Consider the following 13308-nt stretch of genomic DNA (forward strand, 5'->3'; position numbering starts at 1 on the left):
CCATCACAAAGGGAATGGCTAGGGATATTAAAAAGAAACAGAACACAATCTTTTCACAAATGTGCAATTTTCATGTTATAGTCTTGTCAGTTTTCCAGTTGTCACAGAATCAAATTCATCATGTCATCTTACAATTTTATGATTTTGTTTTGAATTCTAAGTTCTTCAATGTATTGCTGCTAGATAATACCAAGGGGTGTACTGGGGTAGTATATCTGTGGAAAAAGGTGGATGAAAAGAAGGGAGCAATCTTGTAGAATGATGTGTAGCTATAGTATTAGCTCTGAATTGATCTCTCAAGGACACATACATTTTGTTAGGGGTATGAGCATTCGTGTTTATAATGTTTTGAAGAAGGAGCAGGCTTAATCCCTTGCCAGCATTGGTTATTCACAAATGTGCAGTTTTCAAGTCTTGTTATTTTTACAGTTGTCAAAGAATCAAATTCATCATGTCATCTTACAATTTTATGATTTTGTTTTGAATTTTAATTTCTTCAATATAGTTCTGCTTGATATATAAATATCAAGGGTGCTGGGGTAATGTAATTGTGGAAAAAAGGTGGATGAAAAAAAGGGAGCAATCTTGTAGAATGATTTCTAGTCTTTGGCAGTGGTCTGCATTGATCTTTTCAAGGACCCATACATTTTGTTAGGGTATGAGCATTTGTGTTTATAATGTTTTGAAGAAGGGGCATGCTTAATCCCTTGACAGCATTGGTTTGGAACTAATAACAGTATAGATGGCCGGATGAGATCAAATAGATAATATGTATTCTCCTGAAGTTATAAATTGTAGGGCTTTTCTGGTCTTTTAATGCGGTTTGCTTTATAGCGGGGGAAGGGAGAATAGAATACACGAAGCCAGTGAAAGGAGAACCGGGGAGGTGGAGCTGGCGAAGCTTTTGCAATCCCCCTCCCTCACTACTCCCCCATTTATCCTGATTTGCACCCATTGTCTGGGTTTAATACCCTGCCTCTGTACACCTCTATCCCTAGCTGCACACGTTGGTCTGAGCCGATTGTGCTCGCCGATTGAGCTAGTTGGGTGAATGAATGAGAGAGGGAGAGACAGAGGGAGAGAGCAGTAAAGAGGCCTTTCAGACCAAACAATCCTGCTCTATTTGGCTGTAGTCAACCGCTGCTGCGGTACATAGTAGTAGCAGCGTGGAGTGAGGATTTCTCAGTATCTCGCTGGCTTTCATTACCAGCTGGCTGGGCATTGCCGATAGCACCTCTCTATATGGCATAAAGACAGAGGATTTCTACTCCTATCGTCCACATTTCCCCATGGATTTTATTTACTGTTACTATTTTAGTATTAATGATTTCTGCTAACACTCTCTGGAAATTTATTGGACTATAGCTGATTCATCGGGTAACAAAAATTCAGTTTAAGGATTCAATATTGATTTGTGATACGCATTAAGGAGGAGGAGGAGGAGAGGTTGGATGAGCTACCGGTGTACGTTGCCAGGCAGGGGATGAGATCGAGGAGGAGGGGTTGAGATGTGCTAATGTTCTTTGTCTGTAATGAGGTGAGTGGAAAATGGAAAATGCGGGGAAAGCTAGACATCTGCCACAATATAAACACTTCATAATGTAATGAAATAACGAATGATGCTTGCAAATAACAGTATATAATGGTATACTACATGTTTTTTTTTGGGTGGTTAATAAGATATATGGCAAACATGTATAAATTTGGGTGAGTAGTGCGTGCCTCTTATACAGGTCTAGTTATATTTGCCTGTGGTATGATACCTCACAAACGTTTCTTTTTATTCAACTTCTCTCAGAGGAAGACAATATTTGAGAGGAAGAGACGGATCTATGTACAAGTGCCTAAGCTATGTGTCGGCCTATAGTATTCCGTAAAGGGAATTTAGTAAACAACATTCCAGATGAGTAAACATATAGGGAGAGAGAGAGAGAGAGAGAGAGAGAGAGAGAGAGGGGAGAAATAGGGAGAACATTTTTTTTTTTGGGGGGGGGGGGGGTGGAAGAGACTAAAAAGATGGATATATAATATACAGATACAGACAGATAGAGAGATAGAAAGATAATTAGAGAGATTAATGCATTTTCTCAGAATATCATATATGCTTTACCAGTAATTACTGCTACATGTATATGTATCTCTTTGGTAGAAAAAAATCTAAGTTTTTGTGTAGAATATAGGCCTATATCTGCCTGTGTTTTGTCTGTGACCTGTGTTAGGTCCATGGTTAGACTACTAGTTGCGATGTATACACTGAGCAATTAACGCTTCTTTGGTGCTTATCCACACTTGATCCAGTAATAAAAGGGATGCTTTATAGGTCTACCTGTTTAAGAAATAAAACTCCTTCAGAGGTTGATTTAATCCCTTCTCTATGAGATCAAAGCGAAGGCTTGAACAATCATCCCAATCCGGTCCATTGTGAATATTAGGTTTGTATAGCCAGGGAGGGTGGCTGTAGGGGGCCTTTCCACAATGGGGATTAATTGACCAACAGGTAATCAAAGAGAAGAGGAGAACTTAGGGGAAATACTTCATTGATTTTTCTCTTCACGCTGTGATTGCTACTGACTCCAGTAAGATATCCATTCACAATTTTTATGCAGAGTGTCGAAGCCTGATCAAGCTGGTTGCACAGGTGAAGATGTGTTTTTGTTGAATATCATGCACAGTTATCCAGGTATGCAGGTCCCCTCTATTTCTGGTAGAGAATTGAAACATGGACAATGTAAACACCAAATATATCAGTGCACCAAATCAAGCTGTAAATGTATTGTAGACATTAGGCGCATTTATACTGTCAAATACCTCATTTTGAAAAGTCGCGATGTTTCGTGCACCCGGTTACACTTGTGCTGAAACATCACCGACGGAGCTGTTCAGCGATGTTTTGGCGTGTTTCGGTTGGTAATGCGCATGTGCAGTCTTCCCGACCTTTGACCCCGGCCTGCTATAAGATTTTTAGCGCGCGCAATTTCCAGCTAGCGCTATAGCTAGCTAAATGCGCATGCATGCGATATGTTTTGTTTATCTCGCGTGTAGTATTTGAGGCAAGAGTGGATAAGTTACGATGTACGGACTACGGCTGCTGATTCAGTTTTCCCAAATTCAATCGAAATCTAGTAGTAAAAACGATATGGGAAGGTTAAGAAAATCATCGTTGTTAATTGTTAATTTCATGCTTTCACTCATTTCTCTGAAGCCCTTTTCCCCACGTTTGCAGGGACGCTTGGAAGTCTGGTGGAGGAGCTCTCCCTGCCTCCACATCGAAATCAAGAACTTCATCTCATCATCAGTCCAATGGGAATTGTTCACTTCCATATTAATTGATCTAACAAAACACTCAATTACTACTACTAGACAGATATGGCCAGACGGGAATAACGAAGATTGAATAAAGGATGAGTTAACGGAATTGGAACAAACGGACCTGAATGAACGGATAACACGCGCGACGATGGAAATGCTATAAATATCACACGGGAAGAACGTGGTTTAAAAGAGCGCGGGTAACAATCCGGAGGTGCCGGAAGTCACGTGCCTAACATCGCGATGTTACAACTGCGAGCGGTTATACTTGCCAAACACGCCAAAACACGCCAAAACACGCCAAAAGATCACACTTCGTTTTGGAATGTTTGGGGCTTGGCATGTCTGCCGGTAAAGCGTAGTTGCCCTTGGTAACATCGCGGCCAGGCTCCGGTTTGGCATTTTTTGGCGTGTTTGGATGACAGTGTAACTGCCCCTAGTGGCAGTATGATTATACCTACAGTGTATACTGTATAATTATGTTCATAGGATTTCTTCAAAACAATATATTGCCATCTATTTCATATTTCTTAGCTGGAACTATATTCCATCTCACAATGTATTCTCATCCTTTTGATGGCGCTTTGCAGGTATATATAATATTATGCATGTTTATCAATAACAATAATCAATATAAAAACACCTAAAGGGAGAATGAAGTGCAGCTAAAAAAAACTGTTGAAAAGGCAGTAAGAACCCTAATTCAACAACTCATTCTGTTAGAAAACTCATCACAAACACTGTGAAGACTTGTTGGTTTATCAAGTATGTTTTTATTAAACAATTTATCTATGATCAAGTTCATTCAACCCTCAATTAGCTTGATTTTCAAGGCATTGAAAATAATTTGAAGCAAGCTATACATCATTCTTGACTACAATAACAGGTCTTCTTGATTGCAATACCTGTTGGCATCGTGTACTATCTCAACTTTCTCTTTCTTTCCAAACGGAAATCATTTGAAGTGGTTTCAAGTCCTAATCATATAACACCAGACCTAGAAATGTCATCACACACTAAATGCACCCTTGTTTACAGAAGTATTTAAACTATGGACCAATTGGTTAATTTGTTAGCATAACCGTAAACCTCATCACACTCTGTATGCAGGGATGATGTCCATTGTGTACATGTCAGTTCTTTTAAAGGTAGTACCATTGATTGATAATTCTAAGAAGAAAATATTGTACAAAAAAAAAATCATTGAAAATCAATATACTGGTAATAGTTTGCTGCAAACCCAGATGGAAATTCAATTGTTGTGGGCTATGTAATTGTCAAAGCCATAGAAAACTTCAGAAAAAGGCATTGATGTGGGACTGTAGCTGGGCTGTACATGTATGTATTCTTGTTAAAATCTATTGAACACCCTACTACAGTAGTTCAAAGTTGAGACATAAAATGTTTCAGTTATTAAACTTCTCTGTTGTTTTGAAATATGAATCAGGAGATCTACAAGATGGTATCAATATTATATTTCCTCAACCAAAAAAATGATGTATGAAAAAAGGAGACTGGTTGCTAATGATTAATGATTTAATCACATGCAAGTCATTAATACTCCCTTTAAAGTACTTTAGGTGTTGTTTTCGATCCATGAGATCTTTGGAAAAACCAGAAACTGTTTGCCAGGAAGAAAAGGAGAAAAGGAAGGAAGTTTTGAAGGAGATCGAGAGAGACGAGATATCTAGACTAGAAAGAGAGAATTAAGATAACATCTGCATGCTTGCACATGGCTGTTTGTTTCCTCATTTGTTTTTAGAAGAAACAAGTATTATCTGATTAGAGTTGCCTATACTTATTTGACCTTATAACATCAGAGAGCGATGTCAATATGAAATAGGTATCAGCATGGACCTACTATACATACTGTAGGTCCATGGTATAGTATATTCGCTAACTCCTTGGTATTATTGATAGGGCTTATGTTATGGGCAGGACAAGAAGACAAACTGTAGATAAGTTATAGAAAAGATGAGTAAAATTTACAAGTCATTGTGTGATTTATAATTACAAAAGTAAGATTGTAGAGGATCCGGGGGGTTAGGGCGTGGAGGCACTGCTGCCCCCCCCCCCACACACACAGAGCAAGTATGCATACCTAATCTATGCAACAGAGTAAAATAATTTTCCTGTTGAATATAATTGATTGCTTTAATAAGGTGTGAATAAATATAAGTCCCAAACTAATGACACTCATTCATGTAGATGTACTGTACATGCAGCTGTCATGGTCCACTTCTTATCAAACATAGGGTGCAGGCATATACCGGTAGTTCAAAAGACTTTAAATCAACAACTGAGAACAGAATTGGCCTTTTATTTGTTTGAGTCATGTATAGCTGGAAATTGTGATGTATTAACCAGTGTACTGCCATGCTTCACTTGGATATTCATTCTTTGTGAGAAAGCGACAAGAAAAAAAAAATCACCATCACGCTGACTCACAATGAGTGAAGAAATTGGCATCGCAGGGGAACATATGGCTAGCCATCATCATCGTTCTACATCCATCTTCTGTTCTGGAGAAGTGGGGGAAATAATTAGAACCAGAACCTTTGCAACACTCAAATAACATGACACCCTAGAGTGAGATGTCACATCTTATTCACTTCAACACCCCAAGTTCATGTATTTTCTCACCTGGTCTTGCATCCAAGCACAGAGAATTAATTTTCCATTGTATACATTCACATTATTTTGATAATTGATGGTCTAAGAACATCACATATTTCTTCCCTCTCATGAAGAAGAGATAGATAAACATACCAGAAGATATGAAATTCTGTGTTTCAAATCATAACAGGTACCTTTGTTTTATTTATTGAAAGACAAAATAATCATGTACTCTGACAGTCAGACTACCATTACTTGTAAGTAGTACTTGCAAGTGGAGTTCAGTACAGGCCACACAGCATGGATAAATGGAAACAAATGGAGACAAAATTGATGCCAAGTGTGATGGAGTTTCCAAGAATTCTATTAAATTTTCCCAAGAGTGCCGTTAGACTTGATTTTTCTAGTCATGGGGGTCCAATCATGGATTTGCCTGTTTTACTTTATATCATCCATCGCCATGGTATTCTGAAATTATTTATCAATAATTTTTCTCAGCTGAATATGACTGCAACTCTGGGTATATAAGTTCACATTGCATTGAAAGCTGCACTTGTTACTGAAGCAACTTGACAAGATGAAAATGGCTCTTGTGTGCAAATGCATGTTCCCTTACTATATAGCCATTACATTTTTTTTTTGGGGGGGGGGGGGGGGCAGGAGGGGGAGGGGGGGGGGCAGGAGGGGAGGGGGGGGGGGTTCCAAAATCATTTTTTTGTTGGTGCATTTCAGTTTGACTGAAAAATGGCAACAACAGAGATGTCCTTTTATCCTGAGGTGGAGGGAGGGGTGTTGGTCGAGAGGGACTTTCTTTATTTTACCAAAGGCAAAGAAACGTAGGCGCTGTGGATATGGGAAATCATATGAAGAGGTTAACAATAAATATGTAAATTAATCATATATCTATAAGAAAGAATATAAAAGTGGCATGTAGGTAGAAATAACTAGATTTTTTCTCCAAGACCCTTTTCCTGTTTCCCTGGACTATTTCCCTTTATGTTGAACATGTTTCCTGATTATCTTCCTTTCTGAGGTCTTGTTTTCCTTGTCAGTACTTTTTGTAAGGTCACACTGCTTCTCAGAAATTGTGGAATATTGCAATTAGATCAAGGCAGAAAATGAAGGAAGTAAAACACAGCTTTTTGTGCTACAGACTATTACATGATTAAAGATGTAGGTTAATTTGAAATTATGAGTGAATTTTTTATTTTTCTATGATTATGTTTTTGTGACTACACTACAGTAGAAACTACATACTTTGTCCAAGATTTGAAAATAAATTGAAAGAATTAATCCATTTAAAAAATAGGGTTTAAAGAAATAGGCTTTATTTTAAAGAAAGTCATTAGTTTATAACTTTACAAATGAGCAATTTCCTATTTCCTAGAAGTCACCTTTTTATGGCTACTAAAACTTTGAAGATCACATGAATAGAACAGATTTTTTCATTTTCTTTTATGACAAACTGCTAGATATGCATGGGTAGGCTTTATCTTGCATGTACATGTAGTCCCATTCCTACATGTACTTTTAAAGAGTCTCTGAGTGAGTTGGGCGTACAAGCTAAGTTTCATGGAAAGTTACTGAAGACCTATAGATGTGAAATGAGTTGTGCAAGATTTAAGGTGTATAAGCTGACCATGCTAACCTCAGTCTGTACATTGCCCTGGGATGGGAGGTTGTGGCATTTGGAAGGAAAAGCCGACGGCTTCCTTGCTGTCATCATCGATAACCTCCAATTAGATGAAAAGATATTTCACGAAGGATGCTAAGATCAGGGGAGATGGGGATGAACCTGATCGGCATGCTTAAACCATTTCCTTTCCTGTGAGAAGGGGCATTTTAAGGACCCTAGCTAGCTGCTAGGAAAGTTTCCCACAAGACACTTCCAGTAGTTGCTCTGGAGAATCTAATTTTCTCAAGTATGATTGCAGCAAATGTGATGTCATGTATGAATTACAATATGCTGTGAAAATATGATATATTTGATAAAAATCATCAATAATTTTGTTAATGACCAGTGAAAATATTAGAGCTTTTTACTTTTTTCACAGGACAGATATGAAACATGATTCCCATGACATGCATTTAATTGCAACTGGGATCAAATCATGAATGATTGTGAAGATTAGGAACTGAACATGAGGAAGTTAATCGAGTATAGAATTCAGTAGCTGTTATTGTGATAATAATGAGGGTTATTGTGATAATCATGAGGATCATTATGATGGTGAGGGTAGGAATGTTGAAGATGAGGAAGAGGAGGAGGAGGAGGAGGGAACATTGATGTTAACAGGAGTGATGGTAATTTTGATGCTATATGTAAGATGTAACATGTTGATGAGAATAATCATGATGGGGATGATAAGGATGACGATGGTGATGATGAAGATGATGACAATAGTGATGGTAATGGTAATGGTGATTGATTGTGATTGACGATGATGACAATGATTGTAAAGGACAAAATAATAATGTGGAGGACGAGAAAAGACACAATAGATGCAATTCTGATGATGAGGATAAAGGACAATCAGTTGATACTCAAAGAGACAAAGCAGCAAGAATAATTATACTCTACTGAACCATAAAAAACTATATTCCTATCATCTGATACAGCAGACTTAATTCATCCCTCAAATGACTCCATTATCCATGTCTCCATCATCCCTGTCTCCTATGGGGGGATGATACAAACACCATCTTCACAGTAAACCGGTATAGGGGGTGATGATACCAGACAAATCTACCCCCGGGATGCGATCATGTCTTTGTCTCCGTCTGATTAATTTTGAATGCTCTGACTCACTCTGGATGCATCCCTCAAGATAACATCACTGAATTATTGATGAATGGTCCACATCACCCATCTGCCGCCATTGTGCCCTATTATCTCTAATTCCAGTCATAATTAGACGAATTGCCCACCATTAAGTAATAGAGGGGCATGGCAGGCATCATGCAGTCCCGCTGAATTACATTTCTGAATAAATACTTCTACTGTGTGTTGGCTACGAAATATTGAATCCTTGTTGCAATTTGGGGACTTACCGGGTATGCAGATTAATTTAAAAAGCCAGTGTAAAACTGATATTTTGATACTGTACAGAAATCTTAGACAGAAGATCAAACTCATTATGATATTGCATTGCTGAATATCCTAGCATCAATACCGGTATTTATGTTTTTCTCTTTCCTCTGCCCCTCTCTCCTCCTCCTCTCTCCTCCTCTCTCCTCTTCTCTCCTCTTCTCTCCTCCTCTTTTTATATAAATTTTGTTTGCTTTTCTCCCCAATATCTTATATTTCTTCAAATTTATTTTCACAATTCTTTCACACCAGACTATTTTATCAAATTTTTGTAATCAAGATAAAAGCTCTCCAAGATTTGCTTCCTGTTTGATAATGTCATAAATTATCTGAATTTTTATGTTAAAAGCATGAAAAATGTAATTCATCAAAAACTGGAATATGAGCAATATTTGCTCACTGGCTCCAACCCAGAGGAAATTGTTTACCCATCTCTCTCTCTCCTACTCGTAGAAAGTCGTGATAACCATTATTTCTGGCCGCGATCGGTCTCCTCGTGCGTTTTACGGCTTGTCGTATTGATTAGTTGACATTAAGCGAGGGCTCCCGACACTGAGTCACTGTTTATTCATCCAGGCATATGATATAACAGGGTACACTGCCGAAGATGATGAAGGATGCTGATGCATGTAGTAAGCTCAGTGAACCGTGGTGGATGGAAGATGATATAGCAACGAAGCTGGCGAAATGAGGAGTTAGAAGGTTTATCCAACATATGCTCTGGCAAGATTTGTTATGAGCTTCATTTTGTCACAGATGTATAGGTTAGGTTAGGGTTGCAATTGGGTTTTAGGTTATGTTTATGGTTAGTGTTATATAGGATTAATGCCTTTGGTAGGGTTAGGGTTAGGGTTAGCTTTCAGGCATATACATGTATAGTGTTAGGTCAGGGGTTGAAGTTCAGAATTTGATAATTGTGTATGAAATTGGCTGCAGCGCATTAGTCGCTGAAGCATGTGTTATACAATCAATGGACGATCAATATAGAAATTGTTTGTCTTTCACAGTTATGTGTGAGCTATTAGAGAGGACTTGCCATAATCACTTGACACTGATTTAGTTTTTTTCATACATTCAGCTTCAATGTAAAGAGAGGAATGGCAATATTACATCCTTGAAGAAGTAACACATTTCTTTAATATATAGAAGTGATCAACTGTAATTTAACCTCATATACTGGGTGACAATTGTGTGGTCTTGTTTACTTGTTTGTTTGTTAATATATGTGAATTCTTGTTTCTTTAATGACGCTCTGAGTCAAAATGAATGAAATTTAATTGAATCAGAACCAAAAATATCAGACAATAAAATATGCTATAACTGTAAAAGCACTTGTACATGTACATGCAAAGTATATTTTCATCTATAGCAGTGCATGGTACTGGAAGTGTTGTTCCATTGCCTGTTTATCCCCTTCAAAAAAGAATTTTAGATTTTAGGATTTAGGATGGCTTAAAGAACCTGTGGCTCCATACTATCGAACAATACATTGATGGCTCAGAATTGAGGTCACCAAAAAATACACTGTCACATCCTGCATCGGGATAAATAGATATTGGATTGGGTTGTGTTCACACAAGTGTGTTGGGTTGTGTTCACACAAAATGATTTGTTGACTTCATACTATCTGAAATTCTGAAACACGAGTATTATATTCCCCTTCTATTATATTCTTTGGAATATGAGTTACCGGTATTCTATTGTAACAGATTTTTTTTTCAAGTCTACCTGCTATCGTAAAGGTGATAAATGTGGTCCGTTGCTCGCTCCATTTCATGCATTTCCCGCATTTCCCCTACCTGATACAGAGTTTAGGATATCAAAATATATTTTCACATTGAATAAGAGTAAAATATTTCTGTTTATATGCATCAAATGAATTAAATAATCTGTATGGTCATACTAATCCAATGCACAATGATATCGTAATAATATAAACCAAGATGGATATAATGGCGTGTACTATTAGGTTATCTAACTCTAAAGGAAGGATACATTATATGTTTTCATGATATTGCAAAGGTTAAAATGAATTAATAATGTATATTTTCTTCGTCTGAATGCAATCTGAGAATTGATATTGTATTTATAAGCCAGGTCAGAAATAGTGATTCCAAAATGAGCTTCACAAGGGCTAACCACAAAGTCCAAAGTTTGCTTCCTTTTGGCATAAGTTCATCCACACTGCTATATCACTTAAAGCTTGTTCACATCAAATAGTTACAACTCAAAATGTATAACATGTCATGTCTTTACAACGTGGAAAATTGAAAGCATATCCCCATTCTTTGCCGATCTGTAGCCAATGTTAACATTAGAAGTGTACCCCGATTCTTAATGACGATTCTCAAATGTCCATTTTTTAAATATCTGCTATAAGATAATTTATTGTACAGCGCTTCATTATATGACATTAAGATGAGAAAAAATGATCATAGCTTTAATGCTCACAGAAAGTTACGCAATTAAATTGACTATTCTGAATGGGGGGAGGGTGATACGTTTACCATGTGGTTTGCTGTGCTCTAATAACCCATGTTGATGTCAATAAAAGATAAAGTAAAGGTTAAATTTGGAGAACGAAGTTGACAATATTTTTTTCCCAGGCATGCAATGACCCTATCAGTTTCTCTGTTCATAGCCAGTAGGTGTCAACTCATATACTTTAACACAAACTTAATGTATTTCTGGCTCTGCATGAACAGACTTGTTTTAAACTCCACAAACAAGATATAAACAACTGAATGGCTGCACATGAGTGTAAAGTGAAGAATAACGTTGTGAATTAATCAATACTTAATTCAAACATCTCAGTTTTGTTATCCTTAATAAAGTTTAATCGCTTTTTGAACCTAATCTTTCAAATGAATTTGATCTATTTTGCACTCGAAACACATTTTCCTTATAACATATTTGGTTTTCAAATCCAGGTTTCTTTCTGATGTGACTATGTAAAAATAACTGTAGTATACAAATATAATGATGAACCTTTTTGTTATTTGTTGAATATTCTCTTGATAATGTATTATACAAATGACTTTCCAGTTGAATATGGAATACCACATATTTGTTTTTGATTAATTTTTAAAAGCATATATATGTAAATACAGTGGCAATAGTTGAACTGAACCCCCTATACTATAGTGTCAAATGTTTGGCATCGGCAACAAGCTTGAAGCAATGTCAAACACACAGAACAGTAGGCTATCATTCTTGCAACTGACATTTTGCACTCCAAAAGATCCATACAAATAAACACATATTTGGCATTATATCGCAGATTGTGCTATTGTCCAAGTTTAATGGCAGGTGCTATTATTCAACCTTTTTTAAATTTGATATGCAGTCAATCATAGAGTGCATTGGTTTTCATTTTATGAATGATGAGAAATGCAAAATACAGTAGCTATGTTTACATGGGATCATCATAGTTTTTAATTTTGAGACTGCCAAACCTCAATGTTTTAACCAACAATCCACTAACAAGAAAGGTTCACATGGCATCAAACTGAAGACGTATATAAGTCTTAAAATACAAACCAGGCCAGCAGACAAGGTGGTGTATATACCTCAAATTTAAATGCGTTTGCCTGGCACATAACTTGAGTGAGGACTTTTGCTGCTTGTAACCAGCTTATACCATAAGGTCTCTCATGGTGTATAACTTCAAGTAAGACATCAATGTACATTTGCCACACTCCACCCAGGTGAGGTAAATGGGTATCCGGTAGGAAGTAATTCTTTGAAAGTTTGAGCGCCTATTGTTAGTATCTCAGCTAAAGCCAGGTAATAATATGATTGCAGGGCGTCGGGGAGAAGCCTAGGTAAACAAGACATATTATTATTATTATAGTCCAAGATATCCTTAACCACAACCTAAACTTAAGTTTATAGACTCATGCAAACCTCACTAGTGTTGAATTGTAACTTCACAATACCCTTCTTGCAATGTAAACTATGCATTGAATAAGATTTAGTATCAGAAATATTATACATATCTCTAGCCTTTTGAAAATGTGGAAATTGGATAGTTATATTTTGAATGGATTGCAATTTTATTTCTCTCTATTGTTGGAGAAATATTGTAAGATGCTATGAATAAGATGCAGTAACAGTAATATTATACATATCCCTAGCCTTTTGAAATATAGCAATCAAATATTTACATTGTGAAGTGGATTGCAATTTTATTTCTCTATATTGTTGGAAAAATATTGTAAGATTTGTTCCCTAACATAACTGAACAAAACTGAGGCTATACTTTTGCTCACCCCAGCAAGTCCTTTCTAATAGCA

The 13308-nt window shown here is 36.9% G+C and overlaps 1 protein-coding gene across 2 annotated transcripts in view; it reads left to right on the forward strand.

Moving 5' to 3' along the window:
• Positions 1-1028: 1028 nt before the first annotated feature.
• LOC105436999 (serine/arginine repetitive matrix protein 2-like) overlaps positions 1029-13308 on the forward strand; it is a 68607-nt gene continuing 56327 nt past the window's right edge. Inside the window, exon 1 of one of the 2 annotated variants that reach the window (XM_030973734.1) lies at positions 1029-1537. The gene's annotated coding sequence lies outside the window, so the exon portion shown is untranslated. The remainder of the gene's footprint in view (positions 1538-13308) is intronic. The other variant, XM_030973735.1, reaches the window with a different exon arrangement.

Source organism: Strongylocentrotus purpuratus, unplaced genomic scaffold (genome assembly GCF_000002235.5).
Source record: "Strongylocentrotus purpuratus isolate Spur 01 unplaced genomic scaffold, Spur_5.0 spur5_scaffold_7, whole genome shotgun sequence".
Lineage (NCBI taxonomy): Eukaryota > Metazoa > Echinodermata > Echinoidea > Camarodonta > Strongylocentrotidae > Strongylocentrotus > Strongylocentrotus purpuratus.